Here is a 21872-nt window from a genome sequence, read left to right on the forward strand (position 1 = left end):
AGTGCTTCGGAAATGTAGGGCTCAGATTTTCGAAGCCACTGGATTGCATCACCCAATGATTGATTTCAAAAGTGAAGTGTTTTACATAGCCAGCCTACAGAAATACTAGTGCTATTTAAAGGCTTGTAGACCACCACAGGAAAGAGTTAAGACAGCGCTCATACCTTTCAGTAGCCCCCCCATAGTACCATGTGAAGACAGAACAACAGTGTTCAGAGCAAAATAATTCTGGCTTGATCTGTAGGTTTGAAGGATTTAACTAAGAATAACACTTGTGTCCACAGCAACACAAGTGACCAATTAGTTACCCTTATAAATATACCTATATAAATATATAGGTAAATATATAAATATACCTATATAAGGTCAGAAATAAGCATAAGGAATAGGGGTCACAAACAATAACACATACCACTGGAAACACACCCAATCCTTTTTTTCTGACAAAAAGGGAAGAAAAAAATAGGAAGAACAGCAGGCACAACCTACTGCCACATAAACCACAGCAACCACAACCACATAAACTAGCACAAACTTAAACAGCAAGAAAGAGCTATCTTTGCTATCACCTCTGTCTTAGAGACACAAGCAAAGCAAAGCCATATTCTCACCCAAAATTGGCCTAATATTGCAGTTATAACCATCACATGGTACAGCACAGCTGCCTGCAATTTTGTACCTTAGGTTTGAAAGCCTCTAATTTGATAGGAGTGAGGAATGGCTGTGCTTTTAAACGACACCATTGAATACAATGGCTGATACAACAGCAGCTGGTGCTGATGGTCGGGGACTAAATGCTTTCAATCACCCTTTCTCTTCTAGTAAATATATAGTTAAGTAGGTAACAGACACATTATTGTCACTGGGATGCTTGCTTTCATAAAAGCTTGTAGTTTAGGTTAGTTTTTGCTTACACAAAAAGCATTAGTATCTTTTTGGCAATATGAATTACAAAAAGGGTCTTAATACACTGGGACCTTTGGTTCATTAGTCACTGTGTCAGCTCTGCTTTTGCTAAGTCTCCCTGAAATTAGTATCTTACAGGGCATAGTGACCTTACAAAACAAGTTGCTTTTTTTTTTTTTTTTTTTTTTCTAGGCTGAAGGCCTTGATGTCTGTGTCTCTTCTCCTCCTCCGCCTCCCTTCTTTGTAAAGCTTTGCAAGCTCAGCAAGTTTCCTCCTTAAAATCAGGCTGTAAGATTTTGTGTTCTGGATATTAACGATTGTTGAATCAGTAATCATTAAGCTGCAATTCATTGTTATGTAGTTAGATTGGCCTTTTAATTATTTCTTCATATGCTATGCCCCAAGCTGTTACTGGTCCTTGCAATAGAAGCTTCCACTGCCTTTCTGGTAAGTGCAGTCAGTGCCCCAACACCTACCCCTGTGATTAGTGGCTTTTCCTATCAGAAATAGAATGAAGCCCTGTTTTCTTTCATGAAGACACCAAACCTTTTTCTTAAGTATTTTCTTATTTAACCATCTGATTTTTCAGGCCACAGACGCAGAAAATACTCACAACTTAGTCTCAACTGCTCTGAACTCAAGGGACCATGATGGGCATTTTGAAGAAGTCACTTAAAATAATAATGGAGCCTATGCAAGCTTCTCTGCAGAGCTGGAGAGTGGAGATGGTCTCATACGAGCTATTTCTTCAGTGTCACAGCTAACATTGCATGGTAGAACTACCATTAAGATAATTATATCTTCATGTCTTCCCCATCCAGTTTTTGAGATGAAACCATGAGAACGCATATTGCAGCTGACTTGCTGCTGTTACCAAGCCAGCCGAAACTGAAAATCACCGGTTTAAAAATGACTGGCTCAGTCTGGCACCATAAGCATTGGTGGCTCATTACCTACATCATGATGGTGCACCAATGATTATATATTTCAAACATTCCAAATTCAGAATTCTGTATACACTCAGAATATTTACACAGCAGTTAGTCATGCATTGACAACAGTAGCCTTTTGGCAACATATACTTTTTGGAACTTGCCAGAATATCAATTTCTGCTATGATGATTCAAATGAATTTAGGATACAGTCACCATGAAGATGACACTGGACTAAAGATTAATGTTGCTTTTGAATTCCAGTTTAATATTATTAAGATGTTATGGGGGTATCTGAGTTACTGAGGCTTTTAATAGGAATGAACTCTCTCTGGCTGTGGATGAATAAAAAACATAAATATGTTGATCTAGGAGCTTCCATGGCTTTCATGACTGTGGGGTATGAATGTCTCATGCATATTAATAAATTAATATTCACATACCGAAAGGCTGGGGAGTATAATTATCTCAATTTTACAACTGGAAACAGAGAGCTTTAGGGATTTGCTAAAGGTCGTACAAGAATTCTGTAGCAAAACTAGGACTATAATGCATTTTCTAAGGATGAGATTCCACACAGTCTCACAGCGAGATCAGGCTGGTTGCTAATTCCCAGTTTGGTTCAGCTGAAAAAAAAATTAACTAGTTTACCAGGCAGCCAAATGAGTGAGAGAGGGGATGAACTGGAGAGGCATGAGAAACTGGCCAAAAGTGGAGAATAGAACGTGGTACCATTTCAACGAGAGCACAGTTTTAGATTTGTTAAATGGTTACGGAATGACAGTAAATCCTAAACAAATAACTTCATTATAAAAGGCTATTCATTGCTTGTGTAAATGACCCTAGCCTTTCCACATTTTCCATTTATAATATCAGGAAAAGAACAGTTCATACTTTACTGGAAAGCTACAAACTTCAATTCAGCAATGTTTGTAAAGTGGTTGAGCGCTTGAGATTGAAACACTAAAAATAAAATGTTTTACTTTTACTTTGAGGGATGTAAGATGAAATCATTTTGTAATCTTAAAGCTGTAAGTATGCCTGTATATGAAACCCAACTATTAAACAGAAATTTATGACGACTTTTAAAATTACCTTTTTTTTTTTTTTTTCTAATGGAAAACCTGGAGTCAGTACTGGTGGGCAGTGGTCAATTCCTTCTGGGAAATCAAAATGGCAGTTAAAAATAAAATAACCTTTTCTCATATTTTATGATTTCTTCCAGCATTATGATTTACAAATGAGAAATAAAGCTGTCCAAAGCCCCTGGCTAAGTTTCCCCTCGAGTAATTCAACTAGATTCCTAGTCTAGCTCAAGCATCATAAAAAGCTCAGGCTCCTATCTCTCAGGGCAGCTTGTTCTGCTTTTGGAGGACGGGCAGAGCTCCTCAACCTCGGAGGGAAAGGGGTTGCAAACACCACTGGAGTGCATGCAGCCCCAGCAACAAGGGCTTAGCACCAAGAAGCCTCCAGTGCTTCACGTGTTGAGTGCTCCCTACACCCACCATTAACAGCCAGAGCAGCAGCACAGAGCAGAAGCACTCTCAGCAGAGCTGCAGATCCAGATTGCTTTAATTCCTTCAAGCCTGAGAAAGCACTGAAACATGGCAATATACCCAAAGGGGAAAGGTCAGAAAGTGACATCCTTTCCTATTTATCAGGCAAAGCTCACAAAGCTTACCAGTAACAAGGCAAGCTATGAAACAGTGTATGAAACAAAAGTCCTGTAGGAAATGAGTAGTCCACTCCAGGAAGATTAAAATGACAGTTAACACATTAAAAATAGAACTCAAGTCTAAAGAAAAATCTCTCTTCCTCAGAACAGTGAGAATCCTGTAAGATTCCTAAATACTATAATTGCTTTCTCTACCACCTGTAAGAAGAGCTAAAATGTACAGCAGTAATATCCTTAACTGTTCACAGTAGTAAAGAAAAAAAATGTAGACTCAAAGATTTGCATTTTAGTCTTCTTTAAAAGACCTTTAACAATTGATTTGGGCCTTGCACCATTTTTAATTGAAGGAAATGTGTTTTCCAATGTAACAGTATAAACAACATTATTTTCTAATTCATGTCTTAATGTTGTTATGGTTTCTTTAAAAGTCCAATTTATCCATGAGTGACAGCAATCTAAATATTTTAACACCGCTTTTACTACACAAGAAACAGAAAATAGGCAGGTTAGACACAACCTAATTTTCATTTTTTTACTGGCATATTATTAAAACAAACAAAACATCACCGATAGACAATTTTTCATAGATGCTGTACCCATAAAAGCCCTACATTTAGTACATCCTAGTGGTATAACATTCAAAGAAAGCACTCCTAATTTTGTTTCAGTCATTACCGATACAGTAGAGTCAATCAATACAGTACGTGAAAATCAGATACCCTGGTATGAGCAGGTTTTTATTTTTTATAGCATGTAATGTGTACTCTGCAGATACAGCTATGAAAGTCAGAGCTCTGAGCTGGTGCTCTGCCCTGTACGATTGCCCTTACGAAACTATTTACAGCAGTAAAAACTCCGCTTTCACTAGTTCTGATTGTTTTGCTTATGTAAGAGCAGTTATTGTTCTAATATAAAAGCAGAATTTTTCCACAGAAAAACATATTTGGAAATGGTGCCAGTCAAATGCAGCTTTTCCTCTGTTGGTAAACAAGTCCTAGCACGGGCAAAGCTTTGTCTTACCAGTGATTACACCATCACATGGCATCATTCTGGTATGAAAGTACTCACTGATGTAGGTCATGCTAGTTACACAAAGCATCAGCTGAACTGATGTAGTTCTGGCATTTGATCTTTGAGTGGCACCAGAGAGAGCTGTATGGGAGAGGATATTCTATTTCCACACACACAGAGCAACGGGAGTCATCACAGCTCTCTCTGGAATGTGTAGGGCCCTGGGTAAATATTGCTAGATAACAATGAAAGGCAAGATTAGTATTTGATGTGAAGAACTGGGCAGCTGGAAGCACTGGAACGGCTGAAAATCTGGGCAGGCAAAATACAACAGGAAAATACTTAAACAGAGCTTTCATCTGAATCTGCAGGGTCAAGGAAAATAAAATAAAAATAATCATAAAAAAAATAAAATAATAATAATAATAAAAAAAACCCTCTTGGAGTATAACCTGATTCCCCACAGTAACTAAAATCTCTTTAACATCATGCATATAGAAACTGCTTACTTAGAATATGTTTACTATAAACTTGCATTACACAGACTTGAGCAATGCACCATGCATACATTTGAAACGTCAAAGTGTCGTGTCCTGTAACCTTACAATACAAAAGGAAAGTGAATTTACAAGGGAATAGGCAACCTGTTTAAGCTGTGCACATTTAGGAAGTTAATCTGGTCTCCTACACTGGGTTGGGTTATGAACAAAAACTTCATTCCAAGTCTTTCAGGAGTCCAAAATCTCGGCTAGCGGGCTGGCACACTGAAGCAACTGAAGTTGTTCAGGAGGAATGCGAGTACTGTGTTCAGTTTTGGGCCCCTCGCTACAAGAAGGACATCGAGGTGCTTGAGCGGGTCCAAAGAAGGGCGACGAAGCTGGTGAGGGGCCTGGAGAACAAGTCCTACGAGGAGCGGCTGAAGGAGCTGGGCTTGTTCAGCCTGGAGAAGAGGAGGCTCAGGGGTGACCTTATTGCTCTGTATAAGTACATTAAAGGAGGCTGTAGCGAGGTGGGGGTTGGCCTGTTCTCCCATGTGCCTGGTGACAGGACGAGGGGGAATGGGCTAAAGTTACGCCAGGGGAGTTTTAGGTTAGATGTTAGGAAGAATTTCTTTACTGAAAGGGTTGTTAGGCACTGGAACGGGCTGCCCAGGGAGGTGGTGGAGTCACCATCCCTGGAAGTCTTCAAAAGACGTTTAGATGTAGAGCTTAGGGATATGGTTTAGTGGGGACTGTTAGTGTTAGGTTAGAGGTTGGACTCGATGATCTTGAGGTCTCTTCCAACCTAGAAATTCTGTGTGTGTGTGTGCATGTGTGACAATGGAAAACAGCCTGATATTCCACACAGGGCTGAGAACCAGCACAGCCCTGCAGGAAGGAGCTCGTCAAAGCTCAAAATCAAGGATGACTTGCAGGTGGTCCTGACAGTAGTAGCATGAATGAGAACAATACCTAACATATAGAAAACAAATAAATGCTGGGAAAGCCTTTGCTTCCATGACTGGACAAAAGCAAGAGGTGGGTACTTAAATAAAGATTAGATTAAAAAAAAAAAAAAATACTGTCTTGAGCAAAATGTGAACTGTAATTGCCAAAAATATACCTGAAGAACAGAGCTTATACGGTTAAGGCCATTAGAACAATTGGGGACAGGAGGTGCCCAGCTGCACCTACCAATTCTGGAACAAGATCCCAACCCAATGTCAACTTTGTTTTTAGACAACAAAGTGCTGATCTGTAAAATGTTAGAGAAAAAAAAATAAATATCATAGGCTATGTGTGGATTTAAAAAGCAAACAATAGAGCTAGTAAAATTTTATATGGGCCTCATTGCAGCTTCTGTGTCAGATTTACTGTGGAGGTTTGTGATGCGCCACAGACACAACTTCAGTGAAAACAAAAAGAGTAGCTTGGTGACGAGAAAAAAAGGCACTGGTAAAATCCTTCATAGGCTTGTGTATGTTGGTGGCAAAAATATATAATTTAATATTCTCAATTTCCTGGAACAGATATGCTAGAGGAGTATCTCAGCTAAGCAGCTGATTGACAAAGTCAGAGTCGTTTAGCTGGATAAACATTCTAGGTTGCAATTTGTGTGGCACAAGTCTGAGCATGTCACAGTAAAGTTGGTGTCTTTTTCTTCCAATTCAACAAGATAGCTGAAAGTCTTTTTAAAGTAATACCATCCGTACTGAAAGGGACTATAGTGACAGCATCACATTCTGTTCCATTGATGCCATATCCTGTTACTTAATAGTGCAGACTATAATTTAGCAGTTCTAACAATGAATCATTGTTGGTAACCTACAGACATTTTTCACAAAAAACTCCAAACTGGAATACTAATAACAGGGGAAGCTGGAGGCAGAAAAAAAAAAAAAAAAGGGGGGGATATGCGAAACTACAAAGAAATAGAAAACCTCAAATAGCAAGGGTGGTGAGTCCCTAGGAATGAATACTGCTTTGAAACAGACAAAAATGGAAATAAATCGTCGTAGATATCAGAGATGACAGCCAGGGTTACCACTCCAGCCAGAGACAGTGAAAGGAACATAATGGCTCCAAACCCAGAAAGGAGGGAGACCAGATGCTACAGAATGAGATGTAAGTATTGTTTCATTGCAGAGCTGAGGCAAGATCACCAAATCCCCTGACACAGAGCAAGCAGAACAAATGAATTTTCCTTATCAACTGCAGCAGTGATATTTCAGCTGAGAATCACTAAATATCATTTTTAATCTCTAAGCCATACAAGAAGGTTCCGGGTATCACCTGCAAATTTTAAAAATACCTTTTTATTTGTAAATGTTGTCCAGAAAGGAAGTTGAAGCACTAGAATGGGCATGATCACTTATGCCTCCCCAGCTGAAGGGCAGGAACTCCTTTGCCTGCCACAAGGTTTTCAGCAAGCAGATAACTGCCTGTATTCCAAGAATCTATTAATAACATGGTTAAGGAAGACCAGACAGGCTTTGAACCTGCTTTTACACCTCACAGTTTTTCTCTAATAGGCAGAAACATAGTGGCCTTTAATAATGAGAAGGGAAAGGAGTATTTGCTTTGCTGCTTTGTCAGACTAAAAATAATTACCAGTTCTTTCTCATTAATTCTCCCAAGACTCCTAACAAGTGATAATACATACAGGGTTTTTTGTTGTCTCTCCCACAGATGTACTCCCAAAGTTATATAAGAGCATTTTTTGCTGCTTGAAACAGAGTAATAAGTAAACACAAATATGTAGGAGTTACAATATTTGCAATACATATTTCTTCTGCTGCTGTAAAATGCTTCCATTTTAATGGAGCAAACAATAGAAAAGGTTTATTTTCACACTTATTGTATCCTATTTATTGATATTCCCTGACACTGTTTACTGTCTGAATGCTATATTGAACAATTAAACAGCAGTATATGTATACTTATCTACATATAAATCAGAAAATGCTCTTTTTTAGAGTCAGATGTTGTCTGCTGAATGCTTTAAATCAAAAAATAAGACTTAATAAGGGTCTTAGATTCTGGGCTATAAAGTGAATTAACGACTCCAAGCTCACAGAAGATTTTTCCACAATAAGAATAAAATAGTTTTGGTTTTGTTTGTTTAAATTTACATTTCTACTGCAGATAGTACTAGTCGTCTTCAAAGCTGCTCTGACAAATTCTGACAAAGCATTTATTCAACTGTGTAACTTCTGTGAAGCACTGGTATATAATCTAGTCAAAAAGCAGGAGAAAGAATTTAAATGTTTAATTTTTTTACCCCTCCTCCCCCCAAAAAAAAAGAAAAGACGAAAAGTAATTTGATAGTTATATTCACAGAGAATCTAAAGGTGCCTCACAAGAAGTCCAGGACTCAGCCAGGGTGTTTTTATGCTCCCTGGCATCAGTACAACAAAAGAAGCATCATCTTATGAATGATGAGACACTTCAGGAAACTGCCCCTGATGTCATGGACCCTGAGCTGGAAATAGTGCTGTTCAGCTACCAACACCATTAGGTCTGTTTTCTCACAAAACATATCCAACCATGTACCCAACACCTGTACACACCAATGACAACATGAGATCTCTGAATGAGTCTCAGGGTTCAAAATTCACTATTACTTTTAAATGGAAATCTTATATTCTGGAGATCCCACAATGATTGTGTGCTACTAGCTAAACATATCCGGCAGACTGCCTTCAGCCAGGGGAATTGCAATCTGACACACACATTATGAATCAGGAAAGTAACCAGTATTGATTTGTATTAGTGCTGATCTCATATTCCTCAGCAACATTCAGGTGACATTTCCATTCGCTTGATGAATTAGAAGTTCTTTTGTAGAAGCCAGCCAGACAAATCTAAAGGACTATTACTTTCAAATGAGAGATATCATAACAGAAAGAGCCTGTTTTCTCAAGTTTTGAAGCATTTTTAACCTTGTGCCCCCCGAAAGTTGCCAAGCTGACTAGCATGGATGCTAGACGGATAATGGAACAAGACAATTACCACAGACAGACAGCAGGCTTCCCCAGGCTGCAGAGACAACACGATCTCAAACTCCATCACCTCACCAGTCTCCAGTACCTCTGCTGAGACTGCCACAAAGCATCATTTAACAGCAGCCCCAAACTGCAAGAAGACAATGAACTAATTTTAAAGCAGCTGACACTCACTCAACCAGATGACAGGGCTAGATACAGCCTATAATCACAGAGGCAAAAGGGCCTATCTCACTTGCAGATTGCCAGTTTCTAGATTTGTACGTTAATTTTTAATTCCCACTCTCGCCTACACTTTGCTTGGAAGTTCAGCTGTCTAAGCAATTTGCAGAAGCTTAAATTATTTTTAGCAGGTGGATGTCTACATCTTTCTGCTACTTATACTCAGTACAGAGTTAGTGACGTTTTGTTAGAATATAGCTTATATATATCTTTATACTCCCAGAAACAAGGCTACGGGAGGGAGGAATATCTCACATCATTCTAATTGATATTGTTGGGGAGACGAAGAGGAAAGAGAAGTTTTTTAGGTCACAACTTCTTCAGTTCTGAAGCAGACATGGAAACTTGGAGATAGACACTGATCAGAAGCAGGGACACTCAGGGATGGAAGCACTCCCTTACCTACAAGGAGACCGTTTTTCATGGAACTGTCACTCCAGCTCTGACCTCTCAGCCCTTAGCCTAGGCTGCTTTCCAAAGATGAGCCTAGGAAGAGCACTAAATAATTTTGCTACATATTAAAAGTCATAAATTCATTACAGAGATCATTTTTGCTGTACAGAGCCTGCTGTTGTTCCAGAGCCACTAACTCTATATCCCACAACCCTGACAACATCGCTGCTTCCCGCCTTGCTGTCAGGCTTCTGTGCCTCACAGGTGCCAATTATCCTTTTCCCTCAATCGTTTAAGGAGCTTAAACTCCAAATAGTCGATCCTTACATGTATTTGCCAGAATTTTAGTGATTCTGCTCCAGAACTGAAGCTAGCCTGTATGTACAAAAGCCTTCTTAATTCTTTCCATCAGTATCAGTGTTCTGTACAAGATAGGATCTTGTATCTTTATCCTGCCATTGCTTTACAACAGTACCACTCCTTACTCTTCCATGTACTTTGATTACTTTTCCCATGGGCTTTATATGGGCTTTATCACAGATTGAAGGGGAAGCACACACACATTTAGCAGCATGCAAGGGAGAATCTTGTTTTGCTTTTAACATTAGATGTATTCCAAGATTTAAAGCATTTTTGGAAGGTGTCTGGGCTGGGCAAATCCATGAGGGCAGGTGAGCCAGGCCCACGGGTGCCGAGAGGCAGCAGGGGCAGCAGTGGCCCAGTAGGCAGGATCTGGCAGTATCTGGCTAGGCGAGGGGGTAGGCCCAGGGATGGCAGCCAGGAATGGCCAATGGTCTGATGACCACCAGGTGAGTCTGCAGGGACAGGGCAGGTCCAAGGCAAAGCTAGGAAGCCCAGGCAGCAAGGCAAGAGATGAGGAAGAACAAGCCTGGCACAGGCTAATCTACAATGCAGTTTAGGCAAAGGCTTGAGGTTAGATGCAAGAGCAGAGGCTCCAGATGCTCCTCACTGTTCTCACAGGAATCTGGTCCAGGCTGTATTGGAGCTGGCCTTGAGCACAGACAGCAAAACCTCTGCAAGGGGACCTTGCCTGGTGGTGCACTCAGTGCCCTTGAAATCCTGTGGTTTCAATTTAAGTCTGCTTTGTCTGTTGGGAGTTCCAGCTGCCAAGGGATAGGAGCTGTTGGTAGGACCTGCAGTCAGAGAAGTTCTCCTTGACTTCACAGGTGCTATAGAATGTGAAGAGAAGCTGATGCAGGTTAACATTTGTACTAGATGTGCTGTAGTTCTTCACTGTGATCAAACTGAAAAATTCAGTGGTTGGTTGTGTAATTACAGTCACATCTTTAAAGATTCTTGCCACATGCTGGAATTCAGACAGTTGGTAGCTGTACTTGTCTCTTCGAAGTTCTGGAACATGACCAGGTGAGGTGGGAAGGGCAGGCAGAAATAACTTGTCAACAAAAAGTTTCTCTCCATGTTTGTTCAGTCCACCACTATTTCACTTATTTATATTCGTTATCACATTCTTATCATCTTACCTGCTGTTAAATTATCATTCCTTGTCTTTCCAGGCATTTATCTTTAAAAATGAGTTAGAGATTAACAGCAGAATTTGAGTGCTGAGAACTACTGTCTAAAACATTTTCTTTTAATCAGAAAGGACAAAATTCTACATCTTTCAACCAAGTCTTACAAAAGTTACTTGATCAAATTTTCAGTTTATTTATTCACACCAGTTTAATTCCCTTGTGCATATAAGTACACATAATGAATGTACAATGTAATGTGGTTGGTATACAATGCAGTTTTAAAAAAAAAAAAAAAAGCAAAAAACTTTTTTTTGTAAGAGAATTGCAAAATCAGATTGATTGTTAACATTAAGACACTATGAGAAATTGCAGGTTACTGAAATTGCCTCATCACCTTCTGAACCACCACTCTCAAGGATTGAGTAGTTGTTTTGCAAAGCTCTTTGGAAATGTAAAAAAAGCCACCCCACTACCATGCTGGCATACCAAAAATGAAATCCTTCCTCAGTTTATCTGTCTTCAGGTACAACATTTGGTATGAAGAGTGATTTGTTTAAAATATCTCTAATACTTTGTTTTCCTCTTCAAAAAGATACTCCAATGCAGAGCCTGCTTTCAAACTTCAAAGAGTCCACGGAGCCCAGAGGGCTGGATATCAGACACCCACTGTCTCCCAGGAAAGCCCATTCCTCCTATCTTAGTGGGGAGGGAGCAATCCGAGACACTGGCAAGTGAGCAAAACATTAAGTGGATTCATTGTCCTGTGGTACACTGTGATGAGATACGCCAATGGTCATGGGAGCTACTGCTTAGGGCGTCACAAGGCTTCATTTGGCCCCCATTGGGTTTCCTTGGCTGGAGGCCGTTCATTCAATCTCTTTGAGACAGAGGTGTCAGCATTGCACCAGGCATTCCTGGAGTGGGAAAGCCTTCCATCCCAACACTACTGAGCAGAGCAGGGCTGTGATATTCTCACATTGTACCAACAGTCCCTTGGCAAAGCAACTAATTAAATTAGAATGATGGAGCTGAAATTTATATATATTTTCATTACTTGGAGACTTAATAAAATCCCTATCTGAAAGTAGAAATTGTGGACCACATAACACTTGAAGTGATAAGCTATTGAAATAGGTCCTGAGAATGAAATAGCACCTTTTAATGAAATTCCAGGTCTGAAAATTATGTTCCCTGTCTTTCTTTGCGTTGGAACTTTTGAGTTTATGACTTTTACTGTAAGAAATGCCTTGATGTAATTATTATATGCCACAAAAAACATCCATGTAACCTCTCTGCAATGTCATTATGCCAACAAGTAACTCCTATGAAATCTTAAAAAAAAAAAAAAAAAAAAAAAAAAGATTGCTTTGGTGGTCAAATATACCACAGTATTTTTCAAAAGCACTGCAATTTTAACAAACATCTATAGCTACATAAAAGGAAGAAAAGAAGGACCTACCCAATCTCTTAACTATCACAGTATTTTATTGTTGCATTTCAGAATCCTTCATTCCATCAACTTTATTTTTTATTGTTTTTTGACCCTGGTCTTTTTCTGAAAAAAATCACTAATACTCCTTGTTTTCTACTAACCTTATTCCAGCAGTTCAAAATTCGTATCATATCTGTATTACAGCCTTTGTGGAATAGTTTTTTTCAGTGGGTTCTTCAGATTTTATCAGAAAATAAAGTGCTAAAATTTATAGACTTAATGCTGAGACAGGAGCTGAAGATTGGCTCCCAGCTCTGTGTTCAGATGAAGGCTCCATGCAGTTAAAAGCAGGTGGTCTCAAAGCTATAGCTGCACAAAACGGTATGAGACAAATCTATAATCAATAAGGCCTGTTATTTGGATACTGGCAAAATACCAGTTCTTACAGTGCAGTGGATAGAATACTTTATCACAAGAGTACCTACGTGCAAATCATTCAGATTTTTTAATGCATGATCTTTGAAATCACAGAGTGAAAATTCAAAAAATATTTTTCTTGCCTTCTGCAATAGCAAGTAGTTCACCAGTTGATGCAGCCATCACAAAGTGCAAATCACGTATTTCCTGGCAGTTAACATCATTACCCCTGCGATTGCTTGGGCAAGCTTTTGACTGTATGCTCCTAGAGTTTTAACTGATTTGGTCCTACTTGATCCATAGTAACATGCCAAGGAGACAGTGATACGCTTCTCCTCTCTGTCTCAAATGTCCTTGTTGCCTATGCTTTGATCAACCCGTATGTCTCTGGTAATGAATTCACAGATAAAGAGAGCTTTTGCTGGAAAATATCATTCAAATTTAAAAGGTGGACATTTTTTCTTCTGTCATACTAACAAATGATCAACCAACCTAGAAGAATTATGTGGTGTTACTTGATCCCTAATTGTCTATGTCCTGATTAACTGTCATTTCTATCTCCTATTTTGTCTTCCTGCTCTTGATTGGGTACTTCTTATGGTGGATATATAGAGACACCGAACCTCTGCAGTTCCACTGATAATTAAAATATTTTAACTGTTTCAGGAAAGAATGAAAACATCCACAAGGAAAGATGATTTTAAGAGAGATGATATTTTTGGAGAGAGCTGTTACTGCCCTTTCTACACTTACCCTTACCTAAATAAATCACTTTTGCAGATGTCTGGCAAAATCAAATTATAGTGACAATTTAATCTGATACATCCATCACTAGGACTGCAGTCTGTCCTTAAAGGAGAATGGACTTGCTCACCAAATTGATTTTTTTTGTCTCCCTCTGCTATGATTATCCACTTTATATACCTAAAACCAATAGAAAAGGTCATCCCAGTTCACAAGCTGTTGGCTAAAAAAATATGTAGAGACAGAAAGACTGCAGAAAATGCTGTCCTCCAGATTTGAGGCAACAATTTGGACTAATGCTAGGTCCATATAGAGGAACAGATTTGGCTGAAAGAACCCAAAGAACAAGAGAGTATGCATGCACCTGAATGCAGATTTCTTGAGGATTTTTTATTTATTTATTTATTTTGAAAGAACTGGGGCCTCCATCTTCTTTCCAAACTATAGCTGAAAACTGAATTCACAGTGAGTAAATTCAGGTAAAAGCAGCAAAAAGCAGCATGTGTTTTTTTGTTTGGTTGGTTGGTTGAAGTATTGTATTTGCAAGAGGCCCTCCTTTAGACCATGTAATATAAACCTCTACCTGACAGTGCATGCAAGTGGTTCTTATTTCTCTGTTGTGTAGTTTTCATTATTAATTTAGTGAAGTACAGTTCTTCAGGAAACTTTCTAGTGGGCTGTAAAAAAGACAGATAATTCTTGATAAGCAGTAACATCAGCAGTATCTGCAGCCAAAGTAACAAATTTATCCTCCTGTCAGTCCCTGTCCTTTAGATCCCATCCTGTAAAGTGGATGTTGTATAGAAGTTTGCACCAACAAAATTAGAACAATGTTTCTGAAAAGGTCAAATTATGTGCCTTTGCAATAAATATTTCTATGTTAGAAAAAGTACATATTACAGAATGTAAGCAATGATTTATCGTGTTTTGATTCCCATGAAAGGAAGCAGAATTCAAGAACTCCTGTCTTAGCACCTAACACAGTCCTTTTACACTACAAATTGGAAGGAAGTAGTTGATACCACACTGTCTGTTCCTAAGCTGAACAGAAAATGCCAGCACACAGGGAAGTTTGTGCAAATGCAGCTCTGACTTCCCATGCACATCAGTGTTCCAGATGCAAGTCAGCAAGTACTCCTATATGGAGACAGGGAATGTGACCTGCAGTCACAAAATAGCTGCTGCTGGGGGTGTCTTGAAAAATGGTGGTCCAACTCTAGACACAGAATCACACAGAATCACACAGAATTTCTAGGTTGGAAGAGACCTCAAGATCATCGAGTCCAACCTCTAACCTAACACTAACAGTCCCCACTAAACTATATCCCTAAGCTAAACCACATCCCTAAGCTGGTCATTAGTGTAGTTCCAGCTTATTAATTTCAGATGAACCAGAAATAGCTTGGTAATGTTTTACTCAAGCAACAAATATGGAGTAAGAAGATAACATGCATTGTGTGTGAAGACTCACATGAGTAGTAGAGCAGTGTTCAGTGAGACATCAGTGTACCTCAATTACTCAATTTTAATTTTGCAATTAAAAGGAACTTTCCAGCCAATATTTCCGTTTCTTTCATAATTACTCACCAAAAAACAAAGTTTTATCAAAAAAGCAGAAAAGCTGGAAAATACTTAAGCACAGAGGTAAGAGCACTAGCCCTTACCGCACAAACTTTTACTTGTTGAAAGGTGCAATCTAATCCTAGCTTAAAATTTGTACGAGGAATATCTTCAGCCATGAGAGTCAAACTGCTGCTTCATATACTGCTCTCTCAGGAATATCCTAAAAAGAAATGTGGCAGTGCTTCAAAGGATGCATTAACACAACACTCTTCTTTGCCTTTTCTATTGCATATCCTGCTTTACAAATCTGCTGTGCATTGGCTAGTTCTCTCAGTCTTTGTCAGGGGGGAGAGTGAGGTCTGGTGCCCTCTGTGCTCCTACTCAGTCTCTTTCTAGCAAGTAACTTCTAAAATAAACACATTTCAGATAGATTTCCTAATGCAAGTAGTGCAGTTGACCACAGGTCAGACCTGTCAAGCAGTAATTTTGAAGGCTTCAGTGTGAAAAGAATAGGAAAACTCTCCCCTTCTTTTTATAAATGGATGAAGTGCCATTTCAAACATGTCATGTTGTAGGTTCCATCTCAAATACCCTGGAAGGTTCTGTTCCTTCAGGATAACCAGCTGCTCAGAACACAGTGTAAGTTCCTCTTATACATGCATGTAGGCTTCTCAGCACCACAGCAGTTACTCCTTGTGAAAGCTAATTCAAAAGGAAAGATGTAAGAGGAACTGACCCATGATTATGAGACATCATTGTTCACATCCCTGTGTTTTTACTAGCTCTTCCCAGCAGTATCCTCCATCTCATATCTGTATTACGATCTGCCCTGGTGAAATTAGATACTAATTAAAAATATCAGACAGTGAATATAGATCCAATATTGCAATGCCATGGAAGAGAAGATACAGAGAATTTCCTAACATTATGTTAAGCAATTTTCAAGTCAAATACAATTGTAGTTTATGTATCTACATTGAGATCAATGAGCTCATTTTATACTGGAAAATAGAGCATCATTTTCCTTAAACAGCAGTTTGCCATTGTAGGACATAATAACCTTGAACATTCAAGTCAGCAGGAGATTTTTTTCCTTTTACCCAAGTGGCATTAGGTTCCTGCTCTTACTCAGATACATAATCAGCTAAAAACATTGGGTTTTTAACACATAGATAATAAGGTTCAATCTTGCATCTATTGAAGATGACTAATGTTTCTGTCATCAGGAAAATACAGCCTTTAGTACACCCATGAATTACCATAGGTGTCCTTGGTACATATTCATGTATGAACTGTATGACCAATATGGCAATCCAGCGCCTCTAATTGCTTGCAAATAAAAGAATGTGTGTCAGCTCCAAAAGAACATTTATATCCAACCATGAGAGCATTGATATTCTCCATAGATCTTGCAAAAGATAGATACGTGTAATAAAGCACGAGTTACTGTATTAGATTGTCAGTAATGTGCACTTTAAAAAGACCCTGAATATGCATTATAACATGGTCAATTAAATATGTTTGTAAGAACCTGTCAGTAAACAGGAGAAATTCACACTTCTGAAAATACGGAGGCTATCTGCATCAAGAATTCAAGGTTAACTATTCAGTTTTATTCCTAGAGTCTATTTTCGCCTTGATGTATGAGCATTAGTGCAAGTGGATGCATGTCAATGTACGAATACTTCAGTGAGGAAGTGCTAACTCATGGTTAGAACAAAAGATTAAAACAATAGTGGCTTAAACTACTTCTTTATAAATAGCTCTTTATGGTATATTGGAATTGATTTCACAGTAGTGAGCTAAACTAAAGGGGCACAGTGAGACCTAATTAACATTTGCAGCACATTGTGTCTGGGTGAAGAATGCTAATAGAATCCCAAATTATTAGTGCCCACATGTCTTCTGTACTGTGACTTACAAAGAACTGTCCAGATTGCCATAAAGCATTACACAGACACAGGTACATAGAGACACAGAGATACTGGCTGATATACCATCTCATCAATTTGTACCCAAGTCTTATTTTTAATAGCAATTTTCTTTCAAATTACTGACAAACAAATAATCCATCTGGGACCAGTATTGTATCTCTGGAGTTTTTGACATGATGATCAAATCTGAGACAGTTTTATCACACATGAAAAACAAACACTATTCCTACAAATCAAGAAACCAAATGAACAGACAAGAAGTTGAAGTGATGCTAAGGTATGCTAAATAACATCTAAAGTATATTTGTCCTTGAAGAATATAGAGAAAGGGAAGATTAACTATAACTGGTTTCCCATTTAAATATATGTCAAAAGGTCAGTGTTGCTTCCTGCTAAGATATTTAGAAAATAGATATAAACTCAGTATCAATACATTACCGGTAAAAAATCATCACTGAAGTTACTTTCATTTGTGTGTGGCATACAACTGGTACAGGACCCAAAGACAGTGTCACAAGTGGAATTTGAAGTCAAACTTTAGCTTTTCCTGTTTTAACACATTTTAAAAAGGAGAATCAAGCAAGGTGAGCAAGAAAGCTTCTAAGAAAGTAAGTATCATTAACCAGATAGAATTTTCATGTGTGTGGGTTTTTTTTTCAGTCTAGCTTTCAGAGATATGTCCTGTACATTGAAGGGCAGCCTTCCCTGCCCTCTTCACTGGCCAGGAAGGACCTGGTTCTGAGAGATGCCTGTTTGAGGGACCTTAATTTGCAGCAAGCTGTAGTTAGGTTGCAGTTGAGTCTATTTGTCCAGCCATTCCATATCACTACAGAAATCATTGCTAACTAATAGGAAGACAATTCGTCCTATGAGGAAAACCAACACCATAAGCAGCTGCTCCATATTCAAAAAACCTTGGAATGAGGGATCTAATTCATAAACGGCATCTCCTTCACTGCCATCCCATTACCCTTCTTTATAATTCAATTATACCATTTTTATACCATGGACAGCATGAAAGGTGCTCAAAGCCACAGGGCTGATCACAGCAAACAAGCAGCTGTTTGTTGATGCATATTTGACATCTTACAGTCAAACAGCATCAGTTTTGCAAATTAGGCTCCCAAGTGACTTCTGGCATTGACGCCAACAACCGCATTGCCTGCAGGTGGTGCAGGAAGTCTGTGAGGAAGAAAAAAGGGAAGAATGTGAAACAGCTCCTTCTGAAGGAGCTATATTTGATTCAAACTCACTTTGTTTGGTGTCAGTTCTGACAAGCATCAGCCAGTGGAGATGCAAACATGGAAGGCTCAGGAGTGACAACAGAACTAACACCACCTTTCTAGAGATCTCTGGAGGAAGATGTGCGGGGGGATTACCCCTTATTTCCCCTAAAATACTTGCAAGAGAAGCAACAGACAAAGAGACCTCCCAATGTTACTTACTATCACCGTCCCAGTTGCTTCGGGTTACTAAGCTCACTGAGGCACTCAGAATCACAGCTGCTATAATATCATCCTTGGTCTCCTTGGTCTGAGCACTTAGGCATGCACAAACATCCTAGTTTTGGCTGCAGGAAGATCCCTTTCTAAACTAGTTTAGACCAGGTAATAACTGGCTTGCACAAGGAGCTGTTCTTCTCAGGAGCTGATTGCCGCTGGGCAGTGTCAGGAGTTTGCTCCTCCAAGGCAATCAGTAGATCCAGCTTACAAGGAAGGTAAGCACAGACATAACCAGAGTGAGTGCTTCTGGAGGAACGTGGGGGCTTTATTTGCATCAATTTCACTTGGTGTAATGCTGCTTCTAACACATATCCTAGATAGCTGCCACTGCTATCAATGAACCTTGTACGACTGAAGGTTATGAGTTACTACATGGGGCTAATATTGTAGGAGGTCAAACCTACGGAGCAGATTGCCAGTCAGAGAAGGACAACTAAGGGCTGTCCTGGCAGGTTGCAGGGGTGGATTAAGAATGTAGAAGAGCTGAGCTGCCAGGTCCTGTCTCCTCTGAAAATGTCAGAGACTGAGCTAGAACCAATGCCTCAACTCTGTCCAGACCACGCTGGTTTGGATGCACATGGGATCCAAAGTTTAAGCCTAATTACCAATAATCTTGGTGACAGTCAGTTGAAGATCTCTGCCAGCTTTATATATACAACCACAATGTCTATTTGCTGTGGAAATGTTAATTACTGTATTTTCATGATTTTTTCCTGTCCTGCAGACTAAAAATATCCATTTTACAGCTGGAGAGGAAGCAGAACCACAGCAATGTGAAATGATTTGCTTAAGACCACGCTGTGTTTCTTCAGCAGACATAAGGATATGAATTCTTATTTCTTGGTTCTCAGGCTAGTTCTGGTCCCCATTCTTATCCTCACATCTTAAGTAAGTGTTTTTCTATGCTTTTACAGATTTTCTTCTGTACACAGAAACAAGTGGGTGCAAGCATTTAAGACTCCCTAAATTTTGGGTTTGGCGGGCGAGGGGGGGAGGGCGGTGGGACATGCTTGAAATTAAAAACCAAAGTAATTTTTTGAAAACCAGAATGAATGTTGTTAAGGAACTCAGTCCTCCAACACAACTACTTATATGGCCAGCTGTTAGGCAGCCCTGCTAACTCTGTTTTACGACTACTTCATAGTGTATTCATGATGAGAAGTGCTCCAGAATTCTTCATTCTGGGTAGAGAAAAGCACTTAATTCTTGGCTTCAAGGAAATCTTGTTCACATAAGCATTGTTCACATAAGCATTACTGAAGACTCGCCAAGGCTGATGTGTCCAGGAAGTATCAAAAAGGAGAATATGCACAGATAATTTGGTGGTACCCAAATCATCAAAATATTTTTATGAATATATTAATAAAGCAACTTTGTTATGTTCAATTTAGGTTACTATTAAGGAGTTATTTGCCATCTGCTTTTTAAGAAAGGTTGAATTACCCTCAATCAAATATACTTGATTTGCTGGGGTCCCTAAATAAATTTTAAATAAGGTTTTAAAAAAAATGCAGCAAACGGGCTTATTCTATATTGCCACAAAAGAATATATTAAAACTGCTTTAAAAACTTATCCAACAACCCCCCCAAACCCATAACTTTCTTGTATTTTAATACTAAGAAACTGTAGCATAAGTGTGGAGAAAAAAAGTATTAAGGAAACTGATGTTTATTTTTTATCATCCCAATTTGCTTCAGCAATAGAAAGAAGCTGAAATTATCTGACTGAATTGTAAGACTGTCATTTAGGAAATTATCCAGGAAAATAAAACACAGGTTATGAAGAGAGAGGCAATTTTTTAAAATTATGCTTCACCTATCCTGGTCTCTTTTAAATTCCCCAGATTAAACAGAACAGACAGCATAGGACCAAATAACTTTTCAGTCTGAGATATGCCATCTACTGTAGATTGGAAGGGAAAAATTAAACTAATCATATGTCCCATAGGAGTCCAAACTAATTTAAAACTTAAAATGAAGCATCACTGTAGGATCCTCAATGGGTTATCTGTGGCCAAAAGAGCAAACAAGTCATTACAGGGAAAGAAAAGAATGGCAGATACCGTGTGATAGGAAAAATCATTGCTTTGTTTATATTTACAATATATACATTGGCATTGTTTATGTTGACACTGCAGCATCATCTGTGTGGTCTTTGTAATTCCATGTCAGAAAGGATACCACTGAGCTCATTAGAGTGGTTTCTGGAAGAGGTCGTGATCAGAAAACGATGATCAACCAAGGGAATGGAAAAAACTCCCCTATGCAGACAAATAAAAAAGCTAAGGATTGTTTGCTTTAATGCAAAGATAAATAAGAGCATGGGAGATAAAAAATATATTATGAACTATCTTGAAGCTTTCCACCTGTATTATGTCTGTAGATGAGAACAAGGCAACATTCAATTAAATTAAAGGATGGGGATACAAAAGTAATGAGCCTCTACACTGGACACCTAATATAACCTTTGCATTCACTGTCATGAGGAGAACGATGAAAGCTGACAAATGATAGTCAGTGTCACTGGATAACAAATATCCAGAGTTGTAACTATGGACAAGGCTGTCTGAAGGGTGTTAAGCTTTGGGGGGATTCATAAAATCTCCAGCAGATTAGGAAGAAATCTAAAGCATTTGTAGGGGGAGAGTGGAAGACAAATTGTTTCCATCATCTGACAGCTGCAGAGGTCTCACATACTCTTCTGAAATACCTTGCACTGACTGCTGACAGATGAATTGAGCCCTGGGTCTGATTCAGCTGCCAAGTTATTGGCTTGTTCTGGGACAGATGAAAAAAATAAGCTCTTGGCCTCATCTTTTGCAAATGTATTAAATGCCTCAAAAGAACTGGCAATCAATCAATTGCAGTTATGTAAAATACTGAAGTAGCACCTGTCTGATGATGAATTTCAGACATGAATTTACAAGGCTGGGACTCTCCTTCAAGTCCTGCTTGCTATGACCTGTACAGCTATGTGTCAGGGGAAAAGCTGTCCAGCCTCCTCCCAGGGCACCGAATGAAGTTGTACCTGCCCCGAGACCTCTGGGCTGGATTCTCAGCAGGGCTGACTCAACAGATGTTGCTTTAGCCTCCTGCAGCAACAAAGTCTGATCCAAAGCCTCTGCTCTTTCTTCCTACAGTCCATGTAACATATCAGGCATAAAG

General features: G+C 39.0%; 1 protein-coding gene and 1 long non-coding RNA gene across 7 annotated transcripts in view; one reads left to right on the plus strand and one right to left on the minus strand.

Annotated features, from left to right (window-relative positions):
• The window catches only part of STK39 (serine/threonine kinase 39), a 128813-nt gene that overhangs the window by 91130 nt on the left and 15811 nt on the right, over window positions 1–21872 (minus strand). The window contains exon 1 of one of the 4 annotated variants that reach the window (XM_038182287.2): window positions 612–677. The exons of 1 other annotated variant lie outside the window; for it this stretch is intronic. The gene's annotated coding sequence lies outside the window, so the exon portion shown is untranslated. Of the gene's footprint in view, window positions 1–412; window positions 678–21872 lie in introns of those variants that run through there. 2 more of the 4 variants (XM_038182285.2, XM_038182286.2) reach the window with 2 other exon arrangements.
• Window positions 581–2096, plus strand: LOC106016931 (uncharacterized). 3 transcript variants are annotated; one of them, XR_001190041.5, is made up of 4 exons: window positions 581–898; window positions 1099–1194; window positions 1312–1353; window positions 1496–2096. It is a non-coding gene; the product is annotated as an uncharacterized lncRNA (long non-coding RNA). The 3 variants fall into 3 exon arrangements; XR_005267106.2 differs by having other exon boundaries at window positions 1099–1353; XR_002401864.4 differs by having other exon boundaries at window positions 581–837; window positions 1099–1353.

This window comes from Anas platyrhynchos, chromosome 7 (genome assembly GCF_047663525.1).
Source record: "Anas platyrhynchos isolate ZD024472 breed Pekin duck chromosome 7, IASCAAS_PekinDuck_T2T, whole genome shotgun sequence".
Lineage (NCBI taxonomy): Eukaryota > Metazoa > Chordata > Aves > Anseriformes > Anatidae > Anas > Anas platyrhynchos.